Here is a 10,096-nt window from a genome sequence, read left to right as displayed (position 1 = left end):
TGGTGATACCAGGGTTCTTGAGTCAGCGTGCGCAGGGGAATGTCCCAACTCTTTCGGCAGGCCACTAAATGCTGCCACACGTTTTGCCTGTAGTGCTGTCATGGCTCTAACACAGACACATCGGTTGCTGTTGTATAAAAGGATCGATACTGTACCTTGATTTGAAATCCAGCTTCAGCATACTAGACAGCATCCGCCTTAAATGACTGCAGGAACTTCATTTTTTTCATTCAGGATGACAAGAGTGAGATAGAGCATTCATAAACTGAACTCTGTCATCCTATTGAAGAGATGTAATTGTATGGGTTACTAGATGAGTAAATTAAAACTATTTGGAGACAAGTTAATTACAGTTCCGCAGCTGGAGAGGTGGGAAGCCTTCTTTCTTCCTTTTCAGGTGATTGCGGCAGGAGGCACCATCTCTGACGAGGCATCGCCTTTTAAAAAGGAAGGCCTCTTCTTGGACCAAATGTAGAATCCTGGAAGTAGAACCAACTCCAAGATTATCTAGTATATAATCTCTTGGCAATAAAGGACATTTATCACTACAGTACCCTGACGTTTCTGCTTTAAAAGCTGTAACCGAGTTATTCTGACCTTCCAAGGCAGTCTGTCCCCCTCCTGAACACCTCATACCATCAGAATGTTCTTCCTAATGTTAATTCTAAAGCCACCTTTTTTCCAGGTGGATGGTGGCTGAATACTAGACCCTGCTTCAGGCAAACTGCATAATGCTCAATGCCTCTTCCTCTCCCCCCAAACTATTCCCTGAGTGGATAAGACCAGGGCAGCACAACAAGATGAAGAGCATGATCAGCTGCAGAGGGAATAACAAACTGAATAAAGCCTGGAAGGTCTAGAGCTGTTTCCCTAGACAAATGTCAGAGAAATATATTCACTTGGGAGAACAGCTCTGCATTCCCATATGTTATCTCCTGTGTGCAGAGAAGGCAAATGGATGTTGGTAAATGGATAAAATAGAGACACTGGAATAGGAATAGTCTAGTTCTCCAAGTAGGGCAAAGGGATATGGGTCGCGACAGATTGTGGTGGGGTTTTTTTAGTAGGCAGCTGAAAACTGGCAGAAAGATTACTGTTCATGAGGAGTGCATGGCTGTGCCCTTTTAACTCAGCTGATTTTGATTCAAATGTCTGTTTGATCCAAGGTTATGATAATAGACAAGAAGGGTGCCTGTAAACATCATGGGAAGGTAGTGGATATGTCAACTTTTCTGACTGATAACCGAAGGACTTCGACTTGACCTTCCCAGTGCTGGCAATGCCTTTTTCCTAGAACTAAATTCCACATGGCGGCTTCTGTTTTCCTTATGTCCTTTTTATCCGCAAGCCTTTGATCTTAGAGCTGAGGGAGGCCACCAAGAAAGTCTTGGTCTTGCTATTCTTATTGGCACCTCCTCGACACATATCTTAGCGGGTGGAAGTATACTTCTACTGATATTTCCCAGGCACAGAATTGAACTTCAGGCTGTGGTTGCTATGGACAGCAGGGTTTTCTGTGAACAAACTTTCAGTCTGCTGTTACCCACCCACACACTGGAGACAAACCAATTGCTTTAGCTAACCCTGTTGTTCATGTGGGCATTTGTTTCTAGGAAAGTGAAAGTCATCTAGCTGCTACAGTACTGCGATCCTAAAAGAGCAGTTTTTCAAAGTTGTGGCCTTATCAGCAGCCACTTATCATATGCAGGAATTTATTTATTTATTTATTTATTTATTTATTTATTTTATTTATTAAATTTGTATGCTGCCCATCTCCCCCAGAGAGTGACTCTGTGAATTTGTCTTAATCACCTTCTCCCAAAGTTTGGGACTGTTTCTCCCAGAATTCCCAGTCAGCATGGACATAGTTGTTCTGGGAGCTATATTCCCAACATACCATCAGAATACTAGGTTGGGGCAGGTTTGCTAATTATAGCAAGAACAGGAACTCTGGAATTTGTAACCCTTGACAGAATGTGTTATGCAGCATAATACACATCTCTGCTTCTTACTACAAATTAAAAAAAAATTTTACAAGACCTTTGTCTCTTTTTTGCATTTTCCCCAAAGAAGTTCTGTATTGTAAACAGCGTGGCTTGTCTGTTCTAACAAAATTGTCAGACAGTAGATAGTGGGAAGTAGTTTGGGGTAACCTTGGACAAACATCCTCCAGCATGATCTATTACTTAAACTCCTTTTTTCCTTCCTTCATATCCCAAGAGAGTGTTCAAGATAGTTCAAACCCTAGTTTTTGTATGGCACAACAGTGCCCTCTAAAGCATCTGGTAGGTTGACCCAGGCTGAGAGGCCTGAATAAATGAAATCAAGACTTTGTTTCCCCAAAATGCCTCTCCCAGATAATCCCATGTATACATTGGTAGAGCTGGGGACAGTGCAATTGTGTCCCCTTTATAGGTGCACACCAAGAGTCCAAGGTACTCAATAATTTCTGATCCTCTGGCCAGACCCAGGACATCAGAGGAGACAAAGGAGCAGTCAGCCTCCCTAAAGAGGCTGGTTTCCAATCATCTTCCACATTCTGTCAAGTTGAGAATAATGCAGAAAGAAAGAAAGCCAGCCTAACACCAAACGGGAGGCCCAGACAACATTTCCGCAGATATCCCCTTTGCGGTGAACTCTGAATATGTGCTGAAAGCCAAGAATGTATTCAAGGAAGGAATAAGAAACAACTGTATTTCTAAAGATTTGGCTTAACTGATTTCATAAGCACATTTCTCATTCAAACCTTCCCTGTGCACAAGGTTGTACAGTTATGCTGCCACCTCCTGCATTTCAGGATTACAAGAAGGTTTGTTTAGTTTTGCATTTCTGGGTCTTAGATGGGAAGATCCAAGGCACTTTCTGTTCTCGTGTTCCCAGGGTTGGGCTGAAGGGAGAAACCCTTTACAGAAAGGCTAAGAACTTCCCAGCTGCACGGACTAGAGATGTCAGGAAGTTGAAATTGATTGGTGGCAACCAATTGTGATTACCTTTCAGTGAGGAACCCATGGAAGCAGCACTGTGCCAGCAGAATTCCTCCTAATTTGTACAAATAGGTATGAAATGGGTTTATACAGCACACTAAACCATTATGTAGTTTCTTTCTTTTTGGTTTAGAATGTGTGAACCCAAGGAATTCTGAGTTATTATGTATACAATTATTAAACAAACCATGGCTTGGTATGATGAGTGAACTCAGTCTCTACTGTCTCTTCTATCTGGAGTCACTTTGGAGTCGGGTAGTGTCTAAATCTAAATCAATCAATCAATCAATCAATCAATCAATAAATATTTGCTTGATTAGATCTAGAGTTCAAAACCAAGTTAGCCATTTGCAGAAAAATGATACTAAAGTGACACATTTGTTTAAAAGAAGAATGCAAGTGTTTGACATAATTGTTGCAAAAACTTCATTAAAACATTCCATGTGGATACAGGCAAGGGATTCTTAACATTCTGTATGTGTTAATGACACTGTCATTGCATGTCTGTCATTTCCAAGAATTGTTTTGTGAATGGCTGGTACCGATCAATAATGATCACTATCTGCACTTCCTGCCTTTTTATTTTCTGCTCACCTCATCATTTATTAGTCCCCTCCACCCTCCATAAGATGTCCTGTATATCTATTCTCTCAGAATAATATTGCATGCATCTGATGAACTGGGCTGTGTTTCAGAATAGCTTATGTTGAACAAACAGTTCAGTCTTTAATACGCCAAAAGAGTCTGTTGTTTTTGCTGAAAACTGTAGGACTGAATTGCTCATTATATTCTTCTATTTTATAGGCAAATTTATAGGACATTTTATAAACAACGGTAAAGAAAGAAACAGAAGGAAATAACTGTGTACACTGTCAGTGTATATTTTTTGCAAAATATTTGGCCTGAAGGACTCTAGCTGAATCTCTGGGATTTCTCCTTAAAAAGAAAAAGGGAATGTGCGCCTACTCACATTCTTCTGAGGAAGCTAAGCATTTTGGAAGCCAAGCTCTGACATTCCCAAAGGTGTAGCACCTCAGATGTTCCCTCTCTAGAGTTGGTGGGAACTGAATCCAACACATCTGGAAGGTCCAGATTGGGAACAGCTGTTCTACTCACTCACTCATCAGAGTCTGTTCCTGCTGCTGTAGGAGCCAAACATGATACAGGGCCCACCAGCTGGTGAAAAACAATGTTTAATGTCTTCTTCACAATGGTCTGTGTCATTAATGAAAACTTCATGTACGTATTCTCAGAAGTACAGCTCAGTGACTAGTTTGATTAACTATGAATTCTGGAATAAATCATAATTGGGTGTGTTTGCACAATACACTAAAGTTATTTATTTATTTATTTATTTATATTTCAAATTTAGATATTCCCCATCTCACAAGGAAGTGACTGTCATTTATAAATTTTATTATTATAAAATTTATTTTATAATTTAATAATAAATAATTTAAAATGTTATATTATTATAAATTTTATTATTATAAAAATAATAAACTGTCATTTATAAACCACAATACGTGGTTGGGCTCACAGACATACTCAGCCCAAAAAGATCCTACAACCAGGCAATTCCCATGGAGGAAACTTTCAAAAGCCGAAAGGTCTTTGGTTGTTAAGGGCTGACCCTGCAGATTACAAAGAAAGACAAGTAATCAGTTCTTCTTTCCTCACACTAACAAGAAAGACAAAACATAGGTAGGGCCAACAAAAATAATAATTTCAAGCTTCTTTCTAGGAAAAAAAATTAAGCAATCTCCTTCTCATGATTACCTCACCCCTACTTTGCTAACCATTGCTGGCTCCAGATGCGAAGATCTTCTAGACGGTTTGGTTCTGGAGCTGGAGAAAGTAGAGTTTAGAAGATAAGAGTGGACCATGAACTTAACAATGCAGACAACATAGACTGCTGTCACGCATCCCACTGAACTATACTTTGCCTAACCATAGCTTTCAACATAAATTTTCAGACTACACACTGAGCTATAAACCATGATTTAAATCATAGTAGCTGGATTCACACAATACTCTAAGGCATATGCTATGTTTTCAAAACTCTAGTTTCTGGGTTTGCACACCCCTCTAAATCCAGGCAAATAAATGTCATTTTGATTTAGTGTAGGTTTAATATGCTTCTTAGTAGTTTTTCCCCCCCTGATCTTATGTTCTATAGCTACATTTGGATTATACTTCCTATTATCCCCAAACAATATGGCTAATTATGGGAGTTGTGGTCTAAGACATTTAGATGGCATCAGTTTCAGGAAGTTTTTTCTCGTTTCTATTGTTAGCCCTTCACCCATGAAAGAATTTCTATTAAATTATTTAGTCCAGCCAGACCCTCTTTCTGTGGTGGACTGAACTTGAAGACAGCAGTAAGACAGCATCTTGTACGTAGCCTGTGGCTTCTAGTTAAAAAGTTTGCTTAGCTGAACCTCAGGTCAAAGCAAGTCAGTAAGGAAATCTAGATTCTGGAAGGCTGTTGTAGTTCCCAGTTAGGCTTTGCAAAAATGGGTCTAGAAGTCATTAATTATAAATCTACACTTGTTGCAGAAATTAAAATTCCAGATAAAACCTTACATTTGGGAGGACATCACCTGAATACATTTTTATGCATTTATTATGCGACAGCCCACGCACATACTGAAGAATAAGCCAGAAAAAGAATGTGCTGGTGTGGAGGTGGGGGGAGAGATTTTCCCAATGTTTGCAGGTCTTCTGCAAGTCTGCAGAATCCCATTAGCAAGAGTTCAAGTTACCCAGAAGCCGAGGCTTAAACCAGTGTTTCTCAACCCCAGCATGCTGGCTGGGAAATTCTGGGAGTTGAGGTCCATGGATCTTAAACTTGCTGAGGCTGAGAAACACTGGTTAAACTGTTCTGTATTTTCACTAGAAAGTCTAGGAACTATGGATTGATAATGTCAATAACAGAGGTTTGATAACCTTAGACTACTGCATATAGACAACTCAAATGTTTATAGAAACAGAAAAAGAAAATTTTGTAGTCCTCATGAGCTGATGCTTGTGAAACGGTGAGAAACATGAAAAGAGTTAGAAAATGAATGGGCACGTCACAGAATGTGACCAGTAAGGACAGACTCCAGGGTTCTGCACTATTTCTGTTTTTTCAAATCCTTATGCTCAGTGCCATTGTTCTGCCTCTCCGTCTTGTAATACCAGACATCCATACAGCTTCCCTCCTTACCTTATTTTTCTGCAGAAAAAAAGGGTACCATTATTGGGATTTCTTCCACAAATTCCCACCCCACACCTCTCAGACATTTTTTCCTGCTCAGCAGAGTTGTTATCTGAAGGGTGCAGTGAGCAGGCAAGCTTAGTCTCTCTGTGATAAAATCAATAATGCCTGAGGACTGTATTATAGCTGACCTCCATCCCCAGCCTTTCCAGTCTGACTGAACATGCTGTGAAGCTACAAATCCATTTGGGGATGAATGGTATTCTTTCTCTGTTGGGGGCTGCATTATCTCTTTGCACCAGCGAGCCTTTTGACCACTAGGACAAATGACCAGAAGCAGAGGAGGGGAAGAAACTTTACACCCTGCCTCTGTAATCTATCTCTCACCTGGCCTATTGTTACTGTAGTTAAATAAGTCTCTGTGTCTAAGAGAGTACAGAACTTCCTCTCTCTCTCTCTCTCCCTCTCTCTCCCTCCCTCCCCCCCCCTTTAAGATGTAGTTTAGATAGCAGCAAAGCTTTCCTATCCAGAGTATTTCTCAATAAACTTACCTTTTACCTCAAATATAATGAATCTCTGTTAGCATTCATTCATAGCTGGGTTAAGCCTAGAGACTGTACCCAAGATAACTATATTATGAGCATTTTTCTTTGAAGGAGACCTGCTGCTAAAGAACTGATTCACTTTTAGCCCTCTGCAGAAGCACAACCTCCTGTTGAATTCAAACTCCCTCCTCAGCTTGCTGCTGTTTTTCAAAGTCTATTAATTCTAGGTAGATCCTATGAAAAGATGTTTTGGGCATTTTAGTTGGAGACAGCAATAGAGGCTCCATGTAAGGAAAGCTAGTTTACTTAATGGCTTTCTCATCCATGCTAGAACATGCTTTGAGTTTCATAGGGCAGTGCACCTAGCATGGTGGCTGAGAATTTTATACAATGCAAAAACAACAGCGCAATTATTACGCCTCTGTATTGTCAAAAACATGATTGACTTGATTATGTGCCATCAAATCAGTGTCAACTCTTAGAGACCACATAGATAGATTTTGTCCATGACGATCTGTCCCTAACCTGATCTTTCAGGTCTCCCAACAGAGCGCTCATCACCATTGTAACTGCGTCCATCCACCTTGCTGCTGGTCCTCCTCTTCTTCTCTTTCCTTCCAGCTTTCCCAGGATCAGAGACTTCTCCAGAGAGCTGTTACCATTACTCCCAAATCAGGTATTTCAGGAATTCCCACTGAGCAGATTTTTTTTCCAGGGGATGCAGCACTTTGGCAAAGGAGGCTCCCTTCAATGACTGTAATACTGTATTCGCATATATATAATAGAGGAAAGAGCTTTTTCATCAGAAAAGTCCCAAGGGCAGATGGAAAGATGGATGAACATACATGCAAAGGCAAAGAGGAATGGCTCACAGCAAAATTCTCCCAACCAGCAGCACTAGGATGGAACCTATTTCTATCTACCCAAAATCTCCTGCTTGTTTTCTGTTTTCCTTTCCCTTGCATGTCCTTACGCTGGCAGCTCTTGATTTCCTGAAGGTTACCTCTGCCTTTGGGGCTAAGGAAATATCAGGCAGGCTGATTCTGTGCCTGCTCTAGAAATAACCGTCCCCCTGAAGAATAAACCTAATTTTATTTTAGATCATGACTTTGAAATTGCTGCTGCAGTGCATGGATGCATCTCCCTCTGCTCTTCAGGAGTATTGGGCAGGTCAATGACATGAATGACCTGAAAGGAGAATTTGCCTTGGACAGCATGAATTAAGACCATATCCCATGTAGAGGGAGAGCGGGGAAGGAATCTGACCTATTTTCAATCAGTTGGGTGAACAAAGCAGGGCAATAACAACAGGTCATGCCTACCCCCCTCTGAAAATGGGGAGGTATTCAAGGCAACTGTAGATTTCATCACAAAGACACTGGATGCACGAAGGAAGATAAGGCAGGCAGAGCTGGGTCAATAAATCAATCTGCTCTTTTTACCTAATAAATTTCACTCTGCTCCTCTCAGGACTTGTCTGAAGTTTTCATTAAGGAAGGAAAAGCCAGGTGGGCTTGGATTCCCCTGGATTCCCATATCTTAAAAGCTTCCATTACATCTCCTTCACTAAATGAGAGCTGTGGCGGGTTGAACCCTAGAGGAAGCCCCACTTGCACCCCACCGTTGGCCATGCAATTTGTCTCTGATACCTCCAGCTGTGGTGGCAGACTTTCCTGTCCTGACTGACAAAAGGAACTACTGCAATGACAGTTTGTGCGCTTGCTGATCTACGGCACCGAATAACAGGGCCCAGGTCACACCCTCGTTTCAAGCTGGCCTTGGAAGTAAGCAGCGGGGGGAAGGGGGTTAGGAGATGGGAAAGAATGTGGCTGGGGAGGAGGGGTGTAGAGCAGCATTCAAACCAGCTGTGCTCCATGGTCCTGCTGGTGATTTTGCACCCTCCCTAGAGCACTGGCATTGTCGTGGGGGTCACCTTTGCTAGCAGGCTGCCGTCTACCCCACGTCTCTCAGGCAGCTGGGAACAGTATCTAATTTCTCCCTCAATTAGCTTCTGATTAGCACCATCCCTTGGCCCCGGGCCAACCTCCGTTTAATGCACCATTAATAATTCATTTCTCATACAGCAGGAACCCAGGGAACGAAGGGGCTGGCAAGGATCAGACTCTTGCCAGAACAGGAGGAGATGGGAGAAGAGGGCCTGAGAGCAAAGGGCAACCCTAAGACGTTCAGTGCCCAATCTCCAGTTTGGGGAACTCTAGGAAGGGGAGGCTCAGACTGGCCTTTTTTATGGGTCAGGTGGCAGGCAAATTTGTCACTGCCCAGAATCACTCTGCAGTGAGATGAGTGGTGACAAATTTGAAATATAAATAAATAAATAAAGGTGGAAGAGAATAGAATGAATGTTCAGGCATGGTAAAGCTCTATTTAAGTTTTCAGTGAGATTTTTTTTTTCCTTTTGAAGAGTTCTTCACTTTCCATCCCTTTTTCCTTTTGAAGTATGCATGTAGGTGTGGTGTTGGTCTACCGGCAGAGGCTGGGTTCACAAGGTGGTTTTTATGGCACTGTGGTTTGTAAACTATGATTTGTGGATTGTGAACTCATGGAATTACAAACTACTCAATAAACATAGTAAAAAAACCCCAAGTTTAGGGCCATGGGGGAACCAGATGTTTTGGGGCTAAAGAGTGATGTCAGAATATCAGGCATTGCTCTCTATATGCCATTCCATGAGAGTGGAAACTAAGCCACACAACGCTTAGGAGCATATTTATCAAATCCTGTTACCTCAGAACTCTAGACTTGAATGTAAGGTTCTGTAATTGGCAACACATGATTTAGAAATAATACAAATCCAGAAAAATGTTCTATTTTAGAATTGTGCAAAGAAACACAATGTCAAAAGGACTGAAAGGAACAAGCGCACACATTTGTGGTTACCTACCCTCTACACTAGCACCTGTGGTAGGGCTGCCCAAGTCCCGCAGAGGGGTATTAGAACTGGGAAAGAGGCCATGTTGTTTGCCAGGCTTGGATGGCTGCTTTGCTCTTGGCTGTCCCCACACACCTGTGCATGCACAGCTGCTTTCCCTGCACATGCTCAGGTATATAGAGGCAGCTGATGGCAGCTTACAAATAACTGTGCAAGCCTGGAAAAAGAAGGGTTGCTTTAATGGTTTGAAGGGAGGTGTTCTGTACATGCTCCCTGCGCCTTGCAAAGCACCTCATTTGAAAGATTTGCACAGCCCTAGGAAACATCAAGTCGTCATCATCATGTGGTAACTATTCTATGAGAAAATACGTAAGACATGTTCCCAAGTCAGTTAAAGATTTGTGAGAGGACAGCTCACCTGTCTGTAGGAAATGGAATGGCATTCAGGATGGTGATTTTAAAAGAGCCCAAGAGC

Source organism: Python bivittatus, unplaced genomic scaffold (assembly GCF_059951505.1).
Source record: "Python bivittatus isolate LINGU-HERP-01145 unplaced genomic scaffold, Pbiv_v1 ctg000410_np1212, whole genome shotgun sequence".
Taxonomy (NCBI): Eukaryota; Metazoa; Chordata; class Lepidosauria; order Squamata; family Pythonidae; genus Python; species Python bivittatus.
The sequence above is the reverse complement of the archived record's forward strand: the minus strand, read 5'-3'. Positions refer to the sequence as shown.